Below are 25,499 nucleotides of genomic sequence, written 5' to 3'. Positions count from 1 at the left end.
GGGATTGCATTCTGGCACAAAGACCAAATGATGCCTTAGGGGTTTGTTTCAATGCCTTTATTCTAGAGAGACTACAGAAAAAGGAAGGAAGGGAGGGAGGGAAGAAGGAAGGAAGGAAGGAAGGAAGAAAGGAAGGAAGGAAGGAAAGGGGCAAAACTCTAGCTCAAGAACTCCTATTCTGTAACCTACACAGTCAAGGATGGTCTTTGCTTTCTGTAACTTCTCATTCTTTTTCTAACTTTGCTTTGCACCTTCCCACATTTGACTACAATAACTTTTTTGTCCCTCTCTACTTTACACAAGTCTTGAGGTCAAGGACTGGATCTTATTCACCAGTCTCTCCTAAAGGTCCAATTCTTCCCATATATATTAATTATGTATCCTTTTTTATTTATTTTTGGGGGGGGACTGGGGATCAAACTCAGGACTTTGCACTTGCGAGGCAGGCATGATGCCACTGAGCTAAATCCCCACCGCAATATATCCTTTTATATAAATACTGATAGATGACACAGAAAGAGGATAAATTTACAATTTTATAGATTGGTCATGACAATTATTCAATGAGGGAACAGAATTTTGTGGAAAGAGATAACTACCTTTCTCCCAAAGAGCTCAGAGACTGTATGATGATTTGTTAAGCATACTTTGGGATAAAATCCTACATTTTGTAGACATTATACTCAGAAAATCCTAAAGCTCCCAATAATACTAACATTTCCAGGGCTTTATCATTCCATGAATTTAAAGGAGACACAATTTGATAATTAGAAGAAAACCCTTGAGCTTGCAAAATTCTTTATCGTCAAGAAAAATCATCACTGATCTCAACCATGCATGCAGCCACCACGTTATCCTTTCTGAGACCCTCTTGCTATACTCCCCATAGGACTGGACAAGAAAAAGCATCCATTTAGGTGCAGAAAGGGCACTTCCATCACACATATTTCCCTGGAAACTAGTCAAAGTGTAAGAGAGAGAAAGAGATATTTTATTAAATTCCTCTTAAGTCCACTTTAATTTCCTAAAGCACTGACATGTAATAATATGCTAATTTTCATGGACAATGTAGTAATTTAAAGTGGAATTAGGGAGCTACTTTGATGAAAGGTTGAAAATCTCCCAAACCGGGGGAGTGTGCCTTTATTGCTTTTCTGCTATTAACTTGCTCTGGGACTGTGAGCAAGTCTCTAAAGCCTCTCTCGGCTTCATTTGTAACCTCATTTGTAAAATAAGGAATAATACTTAACAACAACCTCACAGGGACATACTGAAAAAAATAATGAGCTAATGTAGACCAGCAACATGCTTTGAGATCTTTGGATGAAAGATTCAGTACATTAAATCCTAATAAATTTTAATGAATTAAAGAGGCACACAAATTCTATTAAACATAGACATTTCACAGGAATGTACAGTGATATCATAAGCTATTTAAAAATTTTATGGTGTGACATATGAAAACATTTAAATACAAGATCATTTTCTGGATGTTTCCTCCTTTTATATGAAACCCTATAGAGCTCAATTTCATCTTCTTCTAAAACATTAGAGGATAGCTGAATGTCCCATGATGGTATTTTAAAGGAAATGTGGAGTTATTTTGAAGTTATTTATGAATAATAATAAAATGGTGTGAAGTCTAATCTCTGGAACTGAAGGAGAAAAGACCTCAGATTCACTTGACACTTGAGTCCTGTGTTCACCATGTTCTCCTATGGGTTCAAAGCAGGAAGGTTGGCAGCTGCCAGAAATGACAGGATTCTACACTGAGGAATGATGATGTGTTCCTTCAGCACCCTCCATTGCAAAAACTATCTTTAAGGAGTGTTTCTAAATCACTTTTTTTATAATTTGCATTTCCTAAGGCAGATCACCTTTTACACTAGCAAATGTTGGCCTTGATTTATAGGGTAGTTTAAATCTTATCAAAAAGCATGTTTCTCATTTTGGAGATATGACCTAAAATGCTCCCTGAGTGCTAGTATATAATATGGTCATTATTTTATTCAAATCCATTGCATTTGAGGTATGAAGAGATAATACAGAGAGGTATGAAGAGGAGTCAAGAAGTCCCATTGGTTCAGAAGGTCGAGTAATTTTAAGGTCTAAACTTTTAAATGAAAGTCAATTATCCAAGACTGATGCTTGAGTATGAAATCTTAGGCATAAATGAAAATAACAATTCATAATAATTATTTAGGGAATAGAGAGAGAGGTTCTATGGAGCTGGAATTCCTAACAAGAGCTTTGACATTCTTGAAAGCTTAAATGGCTAAGTACAGAATCTTCAAACAGAAAGAATTGTCCAGAAAAATAAATACATACAAATGGAAAGAGGTCATCAATCTCATTGGACTCTTGTGTATCTAAGATGAAACATCCAAAACTCAAACGCTAGGCTGCTTTCACATTGTCAACCAGTCTCTGAAAAATGATAGAGGAACCAGCCATGGGTAAAATAAACTATAGAATATAGAGTAACACTACAGTTAAAGAAAATGCAGCAGTAGAGAGATCCTAGGTCTTATTTTTATGAAACTTTAAAAAAATTTCAAATACAAATGAGTCACCAGGAAAGCAAAACAACAAACCCACCTGTCAGCCTACTTCCCACTCCAGGGGGATCTGAATCATCAAGCAGTGACTAGAAAGCAATGAATAATACCAACACATGTCCAAGAGAAAAAATTTTGAAAACCTGTCCCAGAAATAGCAACTTGAAATTGGAAGAAATAAAGTTGCACCCATTTGTAAACATATTTTTAGAATATTTTATCAGAACCAGATAACAAAAGATAGGATGTGCCTGCCACCTACTTTCTTCTTAGCACACAGAGAAGGGTCCGTAAATGCCTCAAACAGGCATTTTCTCTCCCTTCTCTCTTGCCTACAGTAAACATCACTAACCAGAAAATGACAGCTTCCCACTGAGCGTGGAGAGGACCTTCCAATCCTTTTTAAAACTCTGCGCCTCTTAGTCACTACCCATCAACTGGAGTTGAATTCTAAGCTGACAGCTATTTCCTGTCCCTAACCAAGAAACTCATAAAGAAATGCTGCCATAATTAAAAAACAGTGGTTTCTCTTTTACGTATTATATTTAGCTAACATTTAAATACCCACTTGTACACATCTTGAAAATTACCAACTATCATTCAGAACCACCTCCTCTTGACCTTTCCTCATGTAATTTTCATTGATAACCACTGTTAAATATTTTATGAGATTCTTTCTAGAATCCATATTTCCTCAAGTCTAAATGTTTCCATTCTACTTTGAGCAATTTAATGACACCTGTCCTGAAGGAGGAAAAAACTTGAAAGCTAACAAGTGAATGTCATCATAAGTTATGATGCTGCCAAATTCCTGTCTTTAAAATTTGGAAAATGTGTGTCATACATATTTACATAAACTAAATCTGAAAGTTCAACATTTCTCTGTGAGCTATAGTTTTAAACCAAAAGTTAAATAACTCAAACCCACACACCTAGGCCCCACTTCTCTAGATTCTTCTGGATATTATTTTTTGCCAGTGTGCCCTTTCTGTAGAGATTTATTGCCTCATAGTATCTTATTTTATCGTTATAACTAGACATTTGACTGAAAATTTTCTATTACCGTATTTCAGGTTTTCATGTTTTCCATGAACACTAAAATATCTTTCCAAAGGCTTGTTCTATGATTCTAGTGGTATTTCAGCCAAAAAGTATAATATTTTAGTTGATACAAATTTAGAATATGATAACAACTATATGTATCATAGTGAAATGCAGCACTTCAAACACAAAAAGAAATCTTTAAAGCAGCAATAGAAGGGTGATCATTATTTACAATAGAATAAAAACTATAAAGACATCAACAACAATAGACACCAAAGAACGTTAGAGTAGTACCTTCAAAGGGCTAAAGGAAAACTAATGGTCAGTTTTTAACTCAGTATCCAGTTATATTCTCATTCAAAAAAGAAGGTAAAAGACAAGGGAAAAATTTAGTTGCATTTTTACCAAAAAGATAATCATGATTACTTCTACGTACATTAATTATAGATGATATTTATTGTATTTTTCTGTATTTTCAAAAATTTCTATAATACACTTTGCTTTCTAACTTCTAATATTATAACATTAACAACACTTAAACAATTAAGACATATGCACATTTGTTAAGACAACTGAGAAAAGAATAACTTCATAATTATTTTCTCCATATTAACCAAAAATCTACTTTTCTCACATTTTAGATTCCATTAAAAGAAATACCTGTATTTAAAGACTCACTTTTTTCCAATAAAATTTGTGAGCAAAAAAATGAAAATTTCAGGCAAGAAGTAGTATACTGACTTGGATTCAGGTGTGGCAGAACTTTTATTAACAAAATATTATTGAGCCAACAAATAATAGAACTTTGTATTTGAAGAGTCTGCTGACTGCAGGTTTGTTCCCCTATCTTGAACCTATTATGTGAGCAGACAGCCAAGGAGCCAAGGCAGGAATCCTGCTGGGTTTCCACATGATTAATCTTAGCTTGTTTCAGAAATTACTCTTTAATCACCTTCATTTTCAGTTTCTAGTATTTGCTTACCAATATCTTCATTATTTCTATTAACATATCTAACACTAATTATAAGCTGAGTGCTGATGCTAAATCTTTCCTTCTGAACAATACCCTATACACAAAAATATCTGAAAATGAAATCAGTCAGAAATAATCACACCACACTATTAAAGAGAAATACTATCATAATGAGCATCAAAAAAGTTATGATCTTTGCTATAATTGCTTAAATGTGGGACAGTTGCAGAATAGATAATGACAAATAAGCCAGCAATATCATCTTTTAGTTCTTTCTTTGGAATAGGCCATTTTTTAAAAAATCAGATCACCTTTTTTTGTCTGAATATCACTTTCATATAAATATAAAGATTTGACCTTGTAATTTTCAATGTTTCATTGCAGTTTTTGTAGCATTTGGGCTTTGACAGAATCCTGCTGTTTTCCTTGCAATAAAATGACTTTAAAATAACTTTCCAACCCACATTTTACTTGGTGAACATAGAAGATGGTGTTTTTTAAAAAAAACTCTCATCAATCTACAAAGCACTCTTTAAAATTTCAAATAACTGAATTCTTTGCATGCAGAGATTTTTAGCAGTTTATAGACATTTTCTTCCCATAGTTTTCTATTAAATGATTCCAAGTTTCTTAATTTGTGACCTTTATTCATGTTGAGTAAGTATTTCTTTAAATAAAAAATCTGAAAGGAAGGAGATTCAAATAAAGTCATTACCCAGGAACTCATTTCAGCTCAAAAAACTTTCACTGAAAAGGTGCCTGTTTTGTTGATACTTCTTTTTTTAATTAACTTTATTGGCACATTTTAGGTATACATTATAATCATATTCATCATTGAGAATTTGTACCTATTCATGATATACCTTAGTGTTGCTATTTCTTTAAAAGTCTTTTTCTTCTCCAATATTTAATGGAATGGTTTCATTTTGCAAACAAAAGAATACATTTGAGCATGTGAGCTGATTTTAAAATAGACATTCTATTTTGCATTATTAAAGAAAAATGAGTTAACAAAGAAATAGTAATAGATTGTGGCAGAATGTTTTCTTCTAACCTCCTCAGACACAAGATCTGAGTAATAAATGCTTAGGTTTAAACCCAGGACATTGTATCCAAACTATTTCATTGTCTCTTGTGCTCCTTATTGGTTTCTAAAAGCATCTATCAATGAGGGAAATTTATATTCTAATTTCTTGCATCTAGAATTCAATTCTTTCCCTACAGTCATGATATTAAGTAACAAAGAAATGTTAGTAGATGCTGATAAAAAGAGATTTACAGCAGTAAAAAAAAAGTTGATTAAAACACTATGTCAATGTAATACAGTTGTCAAGGTACAGGCTTCAGATAAATCAGGGGTGGGAAAGTATTGGAAATTTTCAATGACCTCTCGTTCTGATCACTTTAGTTTTACCTGCTCATTGGAGGGCATGCAGGATAGTAGTGTAGGTCTCAAGTTTGTTTGTTTGTTTTTTAAACATATCCCAGGACAAGAATTTTATTATGTATTGTGATCTAACACACAAAAACAAATACAGTTCATGAAACCATACCTATCCTTAATATGAACTATTACTGATATTTTTATTCTACTCTTTTTTTAACGCTGAGTCCCATAGACTGGAGTGTGAATTGCTAATTGTGACTTTACACAAGTTATTTATCCTTCCTGTATCTCAGTGTTTTCACTCCAAGTTTACAAAATTATGGACTAACACATGTAAAACTTTTCCACATGATAAACTCTCAATGTATGTTAATTCCTTCCAGTTCAAACATTTTATTCCCACTTTTCCTCCCAGGATAGACTCCAATTGAACAATTTGGGATGTAATTTTTCAGGAAGGAGAGAAGCAGACAACATGACTTTAAAAAGAAAAAAAGGACCTTTTTTTCTAAAGCTAAGGGGACATTATTAAGATGTCAACTCAAACCCTCCTCAAATAGGAAAATAGGTCAAATAAATAATAAACTACTGCAAGAAAAATAAATCAAAATAAGTTCAACATCAATATTTTTAACAATCTTTCTCACTAATATTCCTGGGTACTTTAATTTATAGAAGCCTGATCAAAATAAGCAATTTTTAAAATATAGGTCACAGTAAGACACTTCATGAGAAATTTGGTCAAAAAATTACCTGAATCTATGTCAAAATAAATAAAATGTCTTGTAAAACAAATAAAGTAGTTGCAAGTCCACAGATATGACAATAAGTTGATCCAAGCTACAGATGTTAACTTTGAAGAAAACATGGCAAGAAAATAAGAATGCATGAATTTTCAGCAGAAGCCATAACAAACTTGTAGACTGAGTTTGCCTAGCTGACATCTCCCTCCAGAGGATATGGATATACTGGAATCTAGTGTCATTAATCACTCATTTCAGCATCTATTTCCCTTTGTTCAGAGCCATAGTCACTCTGAGCCACTCTGATCATTTTGTGTTCTTCGGGGAAACTAAGCTGACCCAAACATTTGGCTTTCCTAACATATTTTATCTCAAAATAATATTTCTATTTATGGATCAAAAATAAAATGTTATTTACTGGTTCAATAAAAAAGTTCACCATCTCTTGAAAAGGGAATTTCTACAATAGAACTATTTTTTCTGTTCATTTGGACCTAATTTCATGAGGCAATATTTTACTTTGTATGACTATTTTTTCTTCTACATTAAACAATTTAGGTCTTGGTAAAGACACTCCTATCATCAAGTCTAAACTAATACTCATAACAGAAGTCTTGTCTATATGCTTTCTGTTGGGAATGTTAATCCGGTAGGTACCTGAGTATTTCTATCAGGAAACTCATTGTTACACCTTCAAAACAGGCTTACTGGTTTCAAATGGCTTTAATAAAAATTCTTTCTTACATTAAGGCCAAACTGATTATAACCATGATCCAGTCATCTCTTTCTATTCTCTGGAACTACAGCAGATTAAATCTACTCCCAACTGTACATGACATCTCATCAAGTACTGGAGGATAGTGATGATATTCTCCAGGCTAAAACTTAGATTTAACAGCTCCTCAACATTGTCAGGAAGGTTTTTATCAGTGTGGAATGGCCTTCAAATGGAAGCAGATGGCCAAGAAACCTTATAGAATATGAACTGAGACTTGGCTAAAATGAAGTTAGATATGGTCCAATACTACAGAGTACTGATCATTTTCTTATTTTGGAAAACCATGCTACTTATGACTGCATTAGCTGTTTCTTTCTTTGTTTTAATGAGTTATCTCACACTAGTGATTCCCCAAATCCAAAACAATCTAAAATTCAAAATTTTGTGAACACAGGTATAAAGAACAAAAAATTTCACATTTTGGAGTATTTCCAATTTCAAACTTTTACATGAGGCACTCAATAGGTAAATTCTGTGCAAACACTACAAAATCAAAAAAAAAAAATCCAAACTCTGAAACCCTTTTGTTTCCAAGCATTTTCTATAAGGTTTATTCAGTCTGTAATTTGCTGACAGATTTTCAGTCCAGGTGAAGGAGTATGGCAGTTTGGGTGGATTTTCCATTTGACTGGCTTTGGGATCCACCCTGGGGATTGGTGGAGAATACTTCGTGGTGTATCTGGGTGGGTCATGAAAGTGTGACCTTGGGGTCTGAGTCTATCCTCTGGCTTCTTCCTCTCTGGCACTGTTCCCCTGCTCTACTTTCCAGCCACCATAAACAAAGTAGCTTTGCTCTGTTATGCTCTTCCACCACACTATCTCTCTCTACCTTGCTGCCAGCCAATAATGGACTGAAATCATAAGCAAATTAAACCTCTCCTTTAAGTTGTGAGTGTTGGGTATTGCATCTCAGAGACAAAAACCTGACATATATAGAAAATTTGTACCAGGAGTAGGGTACAAACCCAAAGCAAGTGCTAGCCCACTGGAGTGAGGTTCTCCAGAAGGCTACATATGATTTGAATCAATTTGTAATATTTGGTACTGTTTCTCCCACAACCAGGATTCACAGCTCAAAGAATCAAGGGATAGAAATGGGAGTGAAAATATTAATGATCCAGTAACAGAATTTTTGCTTCCTGTTCCCACAATCTTACCCTCTGCAAGCTTAGAAGTCTTAGTTCCAAAGGAGGGAAAGCATCTATTAGGAGATAAAATAATGATCACATTGAGCTGGAAGATAAGATCTTTCCTAGTCACTTTTGGTGGTCACTTTCCCTGGTTCTTATGCCTCTGAGCCAAACTAAAAAGAGCATTTCAGTGTTGGCTGGGATGACTGATTCAGACTATGTAGGAGAAATGGGACTACTACTCCACAATGGGGCAAAGGAAGGACATGTCTGGAGTGCACAAGATCCCTTAGGTTCTCTCCTAGTAGTACTGTGCCCCATTATAAAGGTCAATGGGAAACTATAACAACTCAATCCAAGCGCAAGGTCCTGAGTTTGATCCCCAGTACCAAAAAAAACCCCTCAATCCAGGCAGAATGATAAATGGTCCAGAACCTGCAGGAATTAAGGTTTTGGTCACCCTTCCAAATACAGAACCAAGACTTACTGAGGTGCCTGCTGAAGACCAAGGGAATGCAGAATGGATGGTAGAAAAAGGTAGTTATAAATACCAGCTATGAAAACATGACTCATTACAGAAACAAGAATTGTAATTTTCAGAAGTATTTTTTCCTTATTTTGTTAGTATGCTTGTGCATACTAAGTAAATATATTTGTTCTCTTTATAATATAATGTTGATTGACTTAATATCAGTATTTAAATCTATATTGTAATATTTAAGTTATGGAATGTCAGGAGAAGAGTAAGCATCACCTGAAGAAAAACTCTGCCTTCTGGGGAGGGAATTAGTGCACTTCCATTTTTATGCAGCATAGTTGTTTCATATTAGGTGAAATTAAGATATTACTGTTGTATTTGGGGATTAAACATGGTTTAAAGAGATGGGTCTGGTTGTCAAGTTGAAAAAAGATATCCTGGATTGTGACCATTAATCATGGTTTGTCACGTTGAATGCGTTAAGAAAGGCCTAGCAGATTAAAGCAGCATAGCTCTGGGTGTCTCTGGATGATTGCCATATAGGCCAGCAAACTGAGAGGGAAGACACACCCCACATGTGGGCAGCACCAATCAATAGGCTTGTAGCCTGAACTTGATAAAAGGGGAAAGAAAAACGAAGTGTCACATTTTGGAAGCGCTCCAATCTTCACTATCATCTTTGGACATCATTCTCCAGTTTCTTCGGCCTTCCAACAAAGACTTGCACCTGAGGATTCTACCATGAGTTACCAGGCCTTTGACCTGGACTGGTGCTTCGTCCTTGATGTCCTTGATCCCTCTTGTTTTGCAACATCCATCTTGTTGGGCTGAACAGCTATCAGATCATCTGACTCTCCAGCATGCAGACAGCCATTGTGGATTCTTCTACTGTGGACCTGCCTGCCTCAGATACTAAATATCCACCTAATAAGTCCCCTTCCATCATTATTCACATATTTCCTATTGCTTCTGTTCCTCTAGTGAACTGTAACTAATGCAAGGAAGTGAAGTTGTCTCTGATTCTAATCTTGTTACTTTCAATTGATCACTTTCTCCTGTAGAGATTTTCCTTGATGCTAATTCCTTTACCCACTTCACCCAACTCCTTTACCACCATCCAAACTTTGAATAGACTGTCAGGGACATATCAGAACCCTGAAACTTCCCATTAGATAGACTACAGATCACATGGCTCTTGGTTTTTAACATGTACTTTTCTGTGCTGCATTATTTTAAGCATAAGATATTTAATGACTATCACAATGACATTGGGTTTCTAGCAAAGATCACCTTTTTTTTTTAAACAAGAAGTTTATTTAAACAAGACACCTGACTTAAAGGGAAAACTATCTAGGATTTTTTTTCTTTTAAAGAGTAATTTACTCCTACATAAAGACAGATTGCCCTACATGTAACAGCTATGTACAAAAAAGTTATAAAATTGTCCTTGGTTTTACAATGATATATGAAAAACATTAAAATTCTCCAATCAAACAAGGTATGCAAGGATTTTTATGTTGTCTTTTCTGTTAAAACAGTGAGAGCAAAATAACTTACTGGAATGTAAAGATAAGAGCTGATGAGCTTGCCACTAATGGAGAGAGGGAATTATTTTCACAGAACCAGTATCTCCCCATCCCGTCTCCATCTGATGTCAATCAAAACATTGTTGGCCATTTAGGTAAAAAAAAAAATGCAATATGCTTGTGCACATACACCAGAGACTTTATGTACAATAAAGGAATGAAGAAGGGGTAAATGAAAGAATAGAGAAAACTATGCTGTAGTAGTCAGGATATGGTGGAACCAAATTGCAGTTTTCTAATTGAGAATGTATTCTTGGAATGTAAGAACAGAGTTCTGGTGTAGAGTTGTTGCAGGTTCCCTTCTTAGTAGACACCTCCTGTCTGCTGCTGGAACACATCAATTTTATCTTCGTCCTCCATTTCCAACTGTGCAGGTGTGTCTGTTTCATTGATTGGCTGTCCATCAAATCAGAATCTGATCCGCCTCACTGACAAACCCTGTCATTCACAATAGGCTTTCATTAGTTTACTAAGTGGTGTATGCCTCTTAATCTTAAACTGCACCACAGAAACATCCTGCCCCACCACCTTCAAATTAATATGATCATTGTTCTCAGTCTTGACTCCTTCCTTGGGCTTTTCGTCGGCCATAGCAAGCGCCCGAGTCTTCTCAGCTGCCGCTTCACAAAAGAGGTACCAGGTCCACACCGAAGGAGCACACAAGCAGCTCCAGGAGCGGCAGAAGGAGGCAGCAGCGGTCAGATCACCTTTTTTAATGAAGAAAGCAATGTGCCCAGAGAGTTTGCTAAGATCTGAGTAAAGATGGATTTTAGAAAAGACTGCATTTTTTCAGACACTGTATTACTTAATTGCCAAACCAATTCTATAAAGTAGATATTATCATTTTTTAACTCCATAGCTGGGAAAACTCAATGTGACTAATCTGCAGTTTCTCTGGAGCCAAATTGACTGCATTTGAATTCTGACTCCCTGATACATTATCAGCTACATGACTGTGGGCAAACTGCTTAACCCCTGTAAGTGATTGGTCTCTCCTCCTGAGATTGTGAGGAGCATTAAATGAAATGACACACATAAATCATGTTACATAGCACCTGGAAAATCATAAGGTCTTGGTAAGCATTATCTATAATTATCACAGCTCCAGAAAAGAGTTAGAAAAGCAGCCGAAGCAGTATTTGAAGCAGAGTCTGGACATCAAAGCCAGTACAAACATGTATAGTCAAGGACACAAAGAAATAATTTTATTTTTCCTCTAGCAGAAACAATTTGTCTTCCTGACAATGTCCTTTAATACAATAAAAAGTAAAAATAGGATTTTGAGAACTAATGAAAGAAACAATACAACCAAAGACATAGCCCAGTTATAGATTTCATGGCAGCAATGTAAAGTCTGAAACCAAGCTAAGAAAAAACTGGGTCATAGAAAAGATGAGTTACCAGACAGACAAGTAGTAGCTCAAGGCAGAACATTTATGAGCTAGCAACAAATTTATTTGCTGTTATGTATTTGAAGACAAATGCTCAATGGCATATTGATTGTGATGGTTTAAATGCATTGTCCTGGTTTGTAATACTTTCCGACTTTCCTGGGCTTTAGACTGCCCTCTACATTTTTACAAGACTAACACTCAGAAAGATAAACTATCCAATAAATTACATATTATTAACACACATAGCAATAGTGCTAAAGATATAAATATAAGTGAAGACATAATTGTCTTTACCTTTTTTGTAAAAATATCTATTTCCATAATGTAACAAAATTGAGGGACTTATATTAAATACACAATAACTGGAATTGAAAAAAACAAAAGTTCACTTCTGGAATAAGGTAAAATAGAGGGACAGATCATAAAGTTTGCCCATTTTCATTAGTAGATAAGAGATTAAGGTCAAATATGAACAGAAATTCCAAAAAGCATTCTTCTCAGTATTAGCTACCAATCAATTTCAACTGTATTTAATCATAAGCATGTTTTTAAAATACTTTAAAGAAAGAACTCAGAAATAGAGCAGGTTCTTCACAGAATTTACCTTTGGGGGAGAGAGGTTGTGGGGTATTGAACCCAAGGCCTTCACACTCAGCTATATCTCTAGCTTTTCTTTTATTTTTTGAGACAGGGTCTTGTTAAATTGCTAAGTTGTCCAGGTTGGGTTCAAACCTGAAATCCTCATGTCTTTGTCTCTCACAATGCTGAGATTACAGGAACGCATCACCATGCCTGGCTATAAACATACTTTCCAGTGGGAAATTCCAAGGTGCATTTTCCTTAATTTTAAATGAACAATATCAGAATTCTCCTATAAAATGAAAGTTCTCTGAGTAAAATCAGATTTCAAAATGCTGAAATTTACTTAAAGCTCTCTACTATTGAGACTTAATTAGAGAAGTACACTCTGGGTTTCTCTGGACACCAAAGTCTTTGAGACAATGAGCAGCCATCGCTCTGTGTCAGAGCCATCACTCTGAAAAGAACAAGTGGAATGACATAGACATGTCTTTCCAGAGAGCCTGATAAAGGCAAGAAATTCTGCTCTTCCAATTACAGCTTAAAGTCAAGTCCCTGAAGTGTATAGAAAAAGTTCTTTGTTCAATTTAATCAAGTCTGTCTTTCTCTAGTGGTGGCAAGTAGAATAGTTCTGTGGAAAAAGCTAAGCCAACTATAATTGTGGTATAATCCATGGTTCCTCTTGTTTAATACACCTAAACTGATTTTAAAAATATATGCTAAAAGGTGTTTTTAGCTTCTGAAAAAATCCCCTTACTCTAGCAAATGTCATTACTTAAAAATTAAAAAGTGTCTAAAATTTGGCAAATGAAAATGGGTCATAGTCATAGTCAAAAAAGTTTATCTGGAACTTCCTTTAAACATAGGCGTCTAAATAAGTATCCCAGTAAGAATTATACCATCTTGGAAATTAATCCAAAATCAAGAACCCAAAAATTCCTGAGCAACCTTGAAGGCCAGGATCTGTAGACATATGACTGTCTTAAGTACATGCCATTGCACAGAGCTGCTGATCCTGTTTGACTTTTCGGCTACCCATACTCCAAAGTAGTGTGCTTTATAATATAAGCAGCACCTCCCTGGAGAAAAACAAATTAACAATAATAATGACAACAATAACAATAATATCATAGTTTACAGAGCCACATCACTTCATACTGCTTGGAAGTCTTCCATATCCATCATCTCATATGGTCTTCAAACCAAGTGTAAAGGGCATTTTTCTTCAGTTTATAAATAGTAATAGAGTTTCAAAGACCTAAACATTTTGCCTAATACAAAACATCTAGTAAACAGGGGCAAGATTTAAATTCTTATTGAAAAACTGACCTTCATCCAATTACAGTCCTTATCTGAATTCCCTAACCTTTCATAGGGTATTCATTACTCCAACACCAGAATTCTACTTTCTTGTTTCCTCTATGGGTACTTTCCCTTTTTAAAGTATAGCAAGAAATATATAGAGAAAAGTGTAGCACTTCTCTGACATTTTCATATGTAATTAAAATGATTTTCCTATGAGGATAAGATACATGAAAACACAGGAAGATAGTAACAAATGTAGAACAACTACAGGAAAACATCTCAGAGAACATGTGCTGTTCATGCTCACTGTGGTCAAAATTCCCACAGACAATTGGTATTAGCACTTTCCCAATGCTGCAACAAAATATTTGACACTCAAAACTTACAAGAGGAGAAGTTTATTTTGGTTTCTACTTTTTAAAATTTTTTATTAACATATATTTCTGATACATATTAATTGCATTCATTTTCAGGAAATGGTACATATATATCATATCTTAATCATTTTTTATCCCATTTCCTCCCCTTTCTCTATCACCTTCTTCAGATCCCCTTCTTCATTTTCAGAAATTATACCTCTCGGGCCAGGGATTTATCTCAGTGGTTTTGCTGCCTGCTGCGCAAGCGCAAGGACCCGAGTTCAATCCCCAGTACCAAAAAAACCCCAAAAAACTCTTTTTCCATCTCTCCTTTATTTTTCTCTTTAAATTATTTGTATTTGGGGCTGCTCATATAAGAAACACCATGCAATATTTAATGCTGGAGAAAAGACAGCCTCTTTAATAAATGGTGCTGGGAAAACTGCTTATCCACATGTAGAAGAATCAGCCTAGGCCCATATCGCTCACCTTGTACTAAAATCAAATCAAAATGGATCAAACACCTACATATAAAAGCAGAAACACTGACTCTTCTAGAAAATAAAAAGGAGTAAAACATTTGAAGACATAGACATAGGCAAGGACTTCCTGAACAAAATCTCAAATGCAGAAGAAATGTAAATAAGGATTAAAATGAATAATTGATAATTTGAAATAGGAAGAGAAGGTCCAAAGGGGTAGAGGAAGTGGGAGGGGAAGGGGAAAGGAAAGAAGGGAAAGGAAAAATTATGAGAAAAGAAAAAAATGAAAACAAAGTCTATGTAAATAGAGAAGGGTGGAGTGGTGAAGGGCACAAAGGTAATGGGGAAAAAATAAGAACCAAGATACATCATGTACAGGTACAAGCACCCAATGATAAATGTAAATGTATTGTATACCTAAAATGTACCAATAAAAAATTTAAGCAAAAAAAAAAAATGATACCCAAAAATCAACAAATGAGATTATATTGAGTTAAAAATCTGTAAGCAAAGCAAAGAGTGAAGAGAGTTTTATTTTGGTTCATGGTTTCAGAGGGTTCAGTCCATGGTCAGCTTGCTCCATGGCAGAAACAACATGACAGAGGAAAGCTCCATGGCAACCAGAAATCAGAGAGAGAGAAGAGAAAAGCGAGGGACAAAAATACACCCATCGAGATCATGCCTCCAGTGACCCACCTCCAACCAAACTCCATCTTCTAACATCATATTCTGGTATGAACTCATCAATGGATCACTGGTGAGTATAGTGCCCCATGATCCAATCACTTTCCAAAAGTCTCACCTCTGAACACATGAGACTTTTTAAGGCCATTTTAAATCTAAATCATAATGCAACCCTTTTTTTTCATTGCTGAAGGCAGGAGTGCCCAGTTCAGCTATTTGATGCACACAAGGTTTGCACTTTGATTCCCTCACTTAGCACTATCCCTGACCAAGTCAGCTGATGCAACCCAGGAACAAAAATTGAAAATTTATTCTACCCACCCAAATCTGCAATTTGCACCTTCATGTTGTAAATATCAAGATATTTATGTAAAATAGAAATACCTCAATGCTATTTTTAAAATCCATCCATCTCTTAACTCAAAGTGACCACTTTTGTTTAGAAAACAGCTTTAGATTTTCCTCCTATCTGCAAATTCCCTCTCATGTAGAAATGATAACAAAATATGATGAGTAAGCTGAAAAGTTTTGAAAGGCTGACTGAAGCTAAAGAACAGAAAATGTTATTAGTGAACACAGTACAGTATTTCTATAAATAGATCACCATGAAAATGATTTAAATGCACATGTGATATTTCATCAGTAATATTACCTTTTGGTGGAGACTATAGTACCATGTACTAAACCACTGAACTATTTTTAAGACACATTTTGGTCTTTCATTCTCTGGTAGCAATTTAGAAGTATATTAACTCAGCTTACCTCAGTATTATTTAAAATCACAGATTTATATAGTTCTAAGTAGTACAACTGTTGGAAATAAAACTAAGTCCATTCAATTAACAAATATTCATTGAGCATATATCATGTACCATGCAGACCACTGACCTGGTGATGTCAATGGTGAGACAAACAAACAAACAAACAAAAAACCAGACAACAAACCATTCCTGCTCTGATCAGAAAAGACTAAATAATGCTGGATAACATACCACCAGATGTCTCAGTAGTTTAACACAACAAACACTGGTTCCTCATTCTTATTATATGTTCCATATAAGTATACAGAGGTTGTCACTCAAGGACCTGAGCTGATGGAAACCTATCACCTTTAAACTATGTCACCTGAAACATGTGATTGTCCCAGGTATCATAGCAGAATACAAAAAAAACCCAAAAAACACAATGAGCCATACATTGGAGAAAAGGATTTTGGAAAATAAATGGCACACATTGTCACAGTATGTGACCAATGTGGCTTAGAGAATGAATGATTAATAGTTAGAGAGGAAACGTAGTTCAATCACCAAGAGGACCAGAGGGGTTACTCAACCAAGTGCATCCAGAGTTAGGAAGGCTCATGGGAGCAATCTGGAAGCCAAGAACTCTCAGGCTTTTATTTAGAATATCAGTGTAAGAGAGCAAAACAAGAAGAAAAGTAGTTTAGGCAAGAGGCTGTCACAAGGCTAAGCAGTTTTCTTGGGGAAATGGAAGGGACAACAGCCAGACACAACACGCTTCACTAATCCAGCTTGTTGTTTAACCATTCACTCCTCACAGACCCTGAGTGTTTTTGCCCCACAGTTTAACTATTCACTCCTTGGCCAAGTCCCACATTACACATCACTTCTGGTTACATGGTCTCCCTAAATACAAGGAAGCTCAAAAAGTAAAAATAGCATCTTTTCTTTATTAAAGAAAGAGAGAAGAATCAAAGAGCAAGGAGCATTAGTAAAGCTGTCCCATTAAAATTTATGAACTGATGGTAAATACATACAGAGTAAAAGACAATGAAAATACAGTGTTGAATGATGTCAGTGAAATGGCAGAATGAAAAACCTTAGACACTCCTTCTCAACAATTCTCTTTGCAAAAAGTCCAGAAACTAGCTAAGTTGAGTTAAAACTAGCTGAGCATGTAACCAGCCAAATCAAAGCCAACACACCTTCTAGCCACTATCCTTATTCTCAGAGAAAAGGAGTGATCAGAAAAAGCCTCACACTTCCCAGGTTCTCCATGGGAAGGGAAAGAAGAGACCGCATGTCTAATAGTATGTTTTTTCTGAAGGCTGTTCAAGGAAGGCTCTGGCTTCTGTCTTGCCTGTTTTATGGGCAATGATAGCACTTGACATAATCTAGATGCTTGAAGGCCACTAAGAACAAAGACAGTCATTTATAGTAGCACGTTAACACTCACCATGTTCATGTATTCAAAGAACTAGCATTGACCAGTGTCCATACTACTCAAAATGACCTCCACAGAGTCAATGAACTCTCTATAAAAATCTCAAAGGAATTTTTTACATAGATAGAAAAAAATCATAAAATCCTTGTAGAACCACAAAGAAATCTGAATACTCAAATGACCTTGAGAAACAAGAATGAAGCTTCAGGCATCACATTTCCTGATTCAAAGCATATTACAAAGCTGTAATCATTAAATCAGTATAGTACTAGTATAAAGACAGACCTACAGGCCAATGGAATGGAACGAAGAGTATAGGAAAAAAATACATATTTAGTCAATTGATCTTCAATAAGATGCTAAGAATACAGTCAGAAATGATGGTCTTTTCCAACAAATGGTGTAGGAAAATTGTATATGCACATGGAAAAGAATGAAATTGTAACCTTATTTTACACCGTTAACAAGTAAATTTAAAATAGATTAAAGGATCTATGACCTAAAACTATAAAGCATCTATAAGAAAATATAAGATGAAAGCTATGTGATTCCCTTGGTGTGATACCAAAAGCACAGGCAACAAAAGCAAATATAGACAAAAGAAAGAACAGAGTAAAACATCAGCTATGGAATGGAGAAAATATTTACAACACAAATATCTGTAGGGAGTTATTATACAAAATATATAAGGAATTCCTTCAAATCAGTAGTGAAAAATAAAAACAAAAGCCAACTCAAAAACAAAGGATTTGATAAATATTTATCCCAAGGAGATATACAAATAAGAGGCACATGTATGAAAAGATGCCCAACATTATAAGTCATCAGGGAAAGACAAATTAAAGCCCAACAAGAAATTGCCTTACACATCAGAATGGCTGTTACCAAAAACAAAATAACAAGTGTTGACAAGGATGTGGAGAAATTGTAACAATTAAACACTGTTGGTGGAAATGTAAAATAGTGCAATTGCTATGAAATACAGTATAAAGCTTCTTAAAAAAATAAAAAACCATCATTTGACCCAATAATTCCACCTCTGGATATATATATCTGAAGGAAATAAAATCAGTAGCTTGAAGAGAATACATCTGTATTCCCATGTTGACTGCAGCATGATTCACATGAACCAAGATATAGAAATGACCTAAATATCCATCAATGAATGAATGGACAAAAAAAATATGGAATATCAAAAAAAGTCAGAAATCTTGTCCTATGGGACAATATGAATGAACCTTGAGAATGCAATGCCAAGTGAAATAAGTCACAGAAGAATAACACAACATGGTTGTACTTACATAACAGATCTAAAAATAGTCCAACACACTGAAGCAAAAAAATATAATGGTGAATACTGGAAGGAGTATCAGCTGAGAGGTTACTAATCAATGGGTACAGAGTTTCTGTCATGAAAGATGATTAAGTCCTAGAGATCTGTCATATGACATTGTGCCTATAGTTTAAAATACTGAAATATATGTTTAAAAATTTAAGAAGATAGATCATGTGTTAAGTGTTCTTAATATAATAAATGGTATAGTTTTCATCGAAAGAGCATTTGGGGAATAAAACATTGTGTGACAAATATCATGGTATGGATGAAGCAGGGTGCTATGAGAACACAGAATATTTTACCTGAACTTTTTAAAAATTATTTTATTGGTACATTTTAAGTATACAATACATGTACATTTATCATCGGGTGCTTGTACATGTTCATGATGTATCTTGGTTCTTATTTTTTCCCCATTACCTGTGCACCCTTCACCCCCTCCAACCTTCCTATTTACATGGATTTTGTTTCCATTTTTTTCTTTTCTCAAAATTTTTCCTTTCCATTCTTTCCTTTCCCCTTTCCCTCCCACCACCTTACACCTTTGACTTTTTAATATTTCAAATTATCAATTATTCATTTTAATCCTTATTTATACTTTCAGTTTCTCACACCAAAGAAACTATTTGGAATTTACACGTGTCCTATTTATTTCACTTGAGTATGGCCTCAATATGCATCCATTTAGCTATAAATGTCTCTAGTTTCTTGTTCTTTACGGCTGAGTAGTACTCCATTTTATTAAAAAAAAAAACCATACATCTTCTTTCTCCAGTTTCCAGTTGATGGGTACTTGGGCTGTTTCCAAGTGTTAGCTATTACAAACTGTGCCACTATAAACATGGATGAGCATACATTGCTGTGGTATGATTCCTTTAATTCTTTTGGGAAGATACCCGGAAGGGGAATAGCTGGGTCAAATGGGACCTCTAGCCCTAGTTCTTTGAGGTATCTCCATACTGATTTCAACAATGGTTGCACCGGTCTGCACTCCCAGCAAAAATGGAGAAGGGTTCCTTTCTCCCCACACCCCTGCCAGCATTTGTTATTCATTGATTTCTTGATAGCAGCTATTCTTTCTGGAGTGAGGTGGAATCTCAGTGTTGTTTTCATCTGCATCTCTCAAATGACCAATAATGTTGAACATTTTCTCATATGTTTATTTGCTGCTTTTACTTCTTTGTCTGAGAAATGTCTGTTCACTTCAGATGACCATTTTTGAACTGGGTCTTTGAATTTGGGGGGTCTGAATTTTTTCAATTCTTTATATATTCTAGATAGTAGAACTTTGTCTGAGGTACAGCTGCTAAACATTTTTTCCCACATTGAAGGTTGTCTGTTAGCTCTGTTGGTGGTTTCTCTTGCAGTGGAGAAGCTTTTTAATAAGATGAAAATCCAGTTGTTGATTCTTTGTGCTAGTTCCCATGCTACTGAGGTTTTGTTCATAAAGCCTTTACCGATGCCAATGTCTTCAAGAGTTCTACCTAACTTATCTTCCAGCAAGTTTAGTGTCTCCTTTTAATATTTAGATCTGTAAACCACTTTGATCATAGTTTAGTGCATGGTGATAGGTAAGGGTCCAGTTTTAATCTTTGGCAGGTTGAAATCCAGTTTTTCCAACACTGTTTATTGAACAGGCTATCTTTCCTCTGAGAGTGGTTGGCTACTTTGTCAAGGATGAGGTGGCTGAGTGGGTCTGAAGTTGTTTCTGCAACTTCTAATCTATTCCCCTGATCCTCAGGTCTGTTTCTTTGCCAGTACCATGCTATTTTGTCACAGTAGCTTTGTAGTATAGTTTCAAGTTGAGGATTTTGATACCCCCAGCCCTGACTCTGTTGCCTCGAATTACTTTTGCTATTCTAGGTCTCTTCTGATTCCAAATGAATTTATGGATTGTTTTCTCTAGTTCTGTAAAGTATACTACTGGAATTTCAATTGGCATTGCATTGAATCTATATAGGAGTTTTGGAAGTATGGCCATTTTCACTATATTGGTTCTTCCTACCCAGGAACAAGGGATGTCTTTCCATTTTCTTATATTCTCCTCGATCTCCTTTTTCAGAGTGCTGTGGTTTTCAGTGTGGAGGTCTTTTGCTTCTTTTGTGAGGCTGATTCCTAGATATTTCATTTTTTTGGATGCTATTGTAAAAGGAATTGTTTCCCAAATTTCTCTCTCAGTGAGTCTGCTATTTCTGTATAAGAGGCTATTGTTTTGTGAGTGTTGACCTTATATCCAGCTACTCTACTGAATCTGTCAATTAGGTCTAGAAGTCTTTTGGCAGAGTTTTTTGAGACTTCTATTTAAAGTATCATATCATCAGCAAGTAACGACAGTTTAACTTCTTCCTTTCCTATATTTATTCCTTTTATTTCTTTCTCTAGGCTAATTGCTATGGTTAATGTTTCCAGAACTATATTGAATAGGAATAGTGATAGTGGGCATTCTTATCTTGTTCCTCATTTTAGTGTGAAACTTTTCAGTTCTTGACCATTTAGTATGATGTTGGCTGTTTGTTTTTCATAAACAGCCTTAATCAGGTTGAGATAAAGACATTCTATTCCAATTTTCTGTAGCATTTTTATCATGAATGGGTGTTGGATTTTATCAAATGTTTTTTCTGCATCTATTGAGATGATGACATGTTTTTTGTCCTTGACTCTGTTAATAGAGTGCATTACATTTATTGACTTACGGATGTTGAACCATCCTTGCATCCCTGGGATAAATCCAACTTGGTCAGGGTATATGATCTTCTTGATGACCCTCTGTATTATGTTTTCCAGTATCTTGTTGAGGATTTTTGCATCCATGTTCATTACGGAGATTGGCCTGTAGTCCTCTTTTGGATTGAGTCTTTCCCTGGTTTTGGAATCAAAGTAACACTTGCTTCCAGGAATGGATTTGGAAGCCTTGCTTCCCTTTTCAATGTCCTTGATGAGTTTAAAGAGTAGTGGCTAAATGTCATTTAAATATAGAATTCAGCAGTGAAGCCATCAGGACCTAGGCTTTTCTTTGTTGGTAAATTTTTTATTACATTTTCAATTTCACTCATTGTAATTGGGGTGCTTAGAACTTTTATATCTTCATTTAACTTTGGCAATTTGTATGTATCTAGGAATCTGTCCATTTCTTCTGTGTTTTCCATTTTATTAGAGTACAGGTTCTCAAAGTAGGTATTGATGATCCTCTGGATTTCTGCTGGGTCTGTTGTGACCACCTTTTTTGTTCTTAATTGCATGGATTTGAGCCTTTTCTTTCCTTTTTTTGGATAAGGTTGGCTAAAGGTTTATCAATTTTATTCTTTTGAAAAACCAATTCTTTGATTCATTAATTTTTTGTATCATTCTCTTAGTATCCATTGCATTTCTTTTGCTCTGATCTTTATAGTTTCCTTTCTTGTACCAGCTTTGGGTCTGTTATGCTCTTCTTTTTCTAAGAGTTTGAGATTCTGCATTAGGTTATTTACCTGAGTTCTCTCTGTTTTCCTAATATGGGCATTCACTGCTATGAATTTCCCATGTAGAACTGTTTCATTGTGTCCCATAAATTCCTGTATGCTGTACTGGCCTTGTCATTTACTTGTAGAAACTGTCTAATTTCTTCTTTAATTTCCTCCATGACCCATTGGTTGTTCAGGAGGGTGTTATTCAATTTCCAGGTGTTTGTGGGAGTTTTGCACTTTCTTATGTTATTGACCTCCAATTTTATTGCACTATGGTCTGATAATATACAGGGGGTAACTTCAATTCTTTTACATTTACTTAGACATGTCCTATGAGCTAGCACATGGTCTATTTTGGAGAATGACCCGTGCGCAGCTGAAAAGAATGTGTATTCTGATTTTGTGGGGTGGAACACTCTTCAAATATCTATTAAGTCTATTTATTCAATAGCTTGGTTCAGTTCTAGAATTTCATTGTTAATTTTTTGTCTAGATGATCTGTTCATTTGTGATAGTAGGGTATTGAGGTCCCCCACTACAATTTTATTAGTGCTTATTTGATTTTTCATGCCCATTAATATTTGTTTTGTATAGTTGGGGGCATTCGTATTTGGTGCATATATATTTAGGATTGTCAGCTCTTCCTCTTGGATTGTTCCCTTCACAAGGATGTAGTAACCGACTTTGTCTCTCTTAGTTAGTTTTGGTTTGAAATCTACTTTGTCTGCAAATAAGATTGCTACCCCTGCTTTTTTCTGGGTTCCTGTCACTTGGAGAACTGTTTTCCATCCTTTTACTTTCAGTCTGTGAATTTCTTTTTGAGTTAGATGTATTTCTTGTATACAGCATATTGCTGGATTTTGCTTCTTAATCCATTCTGTCAGTCTATTTCTTTTGATTGGTAAATTGAGGCCATTAACATTGAGAGTTATAATTGATAGATATTGACTCATCCTTGTCATGATGTTTTACTGTTGTTGGCTCTTTTCTTATTTTCCCCCTTTCCCTTTAGTGTCTTACCGTGCCTGGTGGCATCCCTCTGTTGAGCTTCATGGAGTTGTGACCTTCATTGTCTTTTTCTAGGATATTGCTTAGAATTGTTTGCAGTGCTGCTTTCATGTTCATGAAATTACTCAGGTGTTCTTTGTCATGGAAGTATCTAATTTCCCCATCAATCTTGAAAGATAATTTTGCAGGATACAACAGTCTAGGTTGGAAGTTATTTCTTTTTAGGGCTTGAAATACTTCACTCCAGGCTCTCCTTGATTTGAGGGTTTGTGTTGAGAGATCTGCCATGATTCTGATGGGCTTTCCTTTGTAGGTGATTTGTTTCTTTTCTCTAACTGCCTGTAGGATTTTATTCTTCTGCTGGGTTTCTGGGATCTTGACTATTATATGTCTAGGTGTAGATTTTTTTTTTTTGATCATGGCTAGCTGGAGTTTTACATGCCTCATTTATCTGTATGTCCAATTCTCCACCTCTGTCTGGGAAGTTTTCTACTATTACTTCTGTGAACAGTTTTTTTATGTCAATTGTATTTTCTCCTGTATTTTCGTGGACTCCTATCAGTCTTATGATATTCTTCTTTGCATCATCTAGCAGCTGCTAGATTGATTTCTCATGATCCTTTACTATTTTGAAGAGATCTCTGTTTTCATGGTCCTTAAATGGAATCCTGTCTTCTATATCTGATATTCTATCTTCAGATTCCCTTAATCTGCTTTGCATGCTTTCAATGGAGTTTTTAATCTCCTGAGTATCTGTTTGAATCTGTTTCATGGATTCCGTTTCTTTCTTATGTTGGGGGGATCATGGTTTCCATTTCTTTCTTATGCTGGGCATTCATGGCTTCCAGCACATTTCTGAGCTCATCTATTTTTTTATCTGTTTCTGTTCTAGAGCCTCTAATCATGTCTTTCACTCTACTCACCATCTCTGTAGTTATCTGGGAAATTATTTCTGTTTTGAATTTTTCTAGAGCCTCATTCATCTGTTTTGTAACTTCCTGTGCTATCAATTCAGGGTGTCCAGGTGGTTGATTATCAGACTTTTCCACCTCGTTTCCCCCAGAATTTGCCTTTTGTGGAGTGGAAGTCTGAGTTTGTGTCTTACTTAAATGTCTTCTCATTTTTGTTTTTGGTACTGTCCTTGGTTCAATTCCTGGGTTGATATTTTGAAGTTACTTATTTTAAATATCTTTGTTGATGTATTTAGAACACTTATGGAATGATTGCTTCTCAGAGATGTCTTCCAGATATAGCTGGTCTTTAGGTTTTGAGTCTCTAATGGCTCTGAGGCTGTCTCATTTTCATTATACCAGGAAGGACAACTGATTAGATCAATCACAACATCTTAGCCCAAGTGATACAATCAGCAACACCATAACATCAAGTACCTCTTAGAAAATGACAATTTGTGTTAGTTATTAATCTATCGCCTTTACCTGTGTGAATTAATCAAAATCAAGGACCAATCTAACATAGGGTTATAGTGAATGAACTCTTCAATACAGCAACTTTACCCTTCAGGATGGGGAGTTAGAAGGGGAAGGAGGAATAGGTAAGTAGGAGGATAGGGTAAGGTTATCAGTGAGACCAGAGGGCACAGGCAAGAGAAGGAAAGAGAAGAAAAGAAAGATAAAGAAGAAATACAAATTAGGGGCAGAATAGGACCACAAAGGGAGATGAAGAACAATGTGGGACAGCAAGGGAGCAAGGCAGAGAGAGAGAGAAAGAAAAGAGAAAAGAAAGAAAAAAGAGAAAAATAGAAATTTTAAGAGTAGCAAATAAGAAAAAAATTAAAAATAAGAGCAAAAAAAAGTGGTAATTTTTAAAATAACAAATAAAAGGTAAAAATGAAGGGCCTCCTTCAGGGTATGTCTCTGCTGTCACAATAGACAGTGTGGGCAGCAGTGTGCAGTTATGAGTCAATGAGTAAGCCAGTTGTAAGTTAATGAGTAAGCCAGTCACAGATTCATAAGATTCACTCAGATTTCTGGCTGCAAGTCCCAAGTTGAGCTCCCTGACCTCCTGCAGGGTTGAACTCTGCCAGATTC

At 35.4% G+C, this 25,499-nt stretch overlaps 1 protein-coding gene and 1 pseudogene across 4 annotated transcripts in view; both read right to left on the bottom strand.

Moving 5' to 3' along the window:
* Tmem117 (transmembrane protein 117) overlaps window positions 1-25,499 on the bottom strand; it is a 569,660-nt gene that overhangs the window by 392,310 nt on the left and 151,851 nt on the right. The gene's annotated exons all lie outside the window — the stretch shown is intronic.
* LOC147821496 (small ubiquitin-related modifier 2 pseudogene) overlaps window positions 1-25,499 on the bottom strand; it is a 99,392-nt pseudogene that overhangs the window by 60,071 nt on the left and 13,822 nt on the right. The window contains exon 1 of the transcript XR_015446951.1: window positions 1-25,499. This exon is cut by the window's left edge and continues 60,071 nt beyond it; it is cut by the window's right edge and continues 13,822 nt beyond it. The product of XR_015446951.1 is annotated as a small ubiquitin-related modifier 2 pseudogene (transcript).

Source organism: Heterocephalus glaber, unplaced genomic scaffold (genome assembly GCF_053883595.1).
Source record: "Heterocephalus glaber isolate CG9 unplaced genomic scaffold, H.glaber_assembly_v1.0 deba00001733, whole genome shotgun sequence".
Lineage (NCBI taxonomy): Eukaryota > Metazoa > Chordata > Mammalia > Rodentia > Bathyergidae > Heterocephalus > Heterocephalus glaber.
The sequence above is the reverse complement of the archived record's forward strand: the minus strand, read 5'-3'. Positions and strand labels throughout refer to the sequence as shown.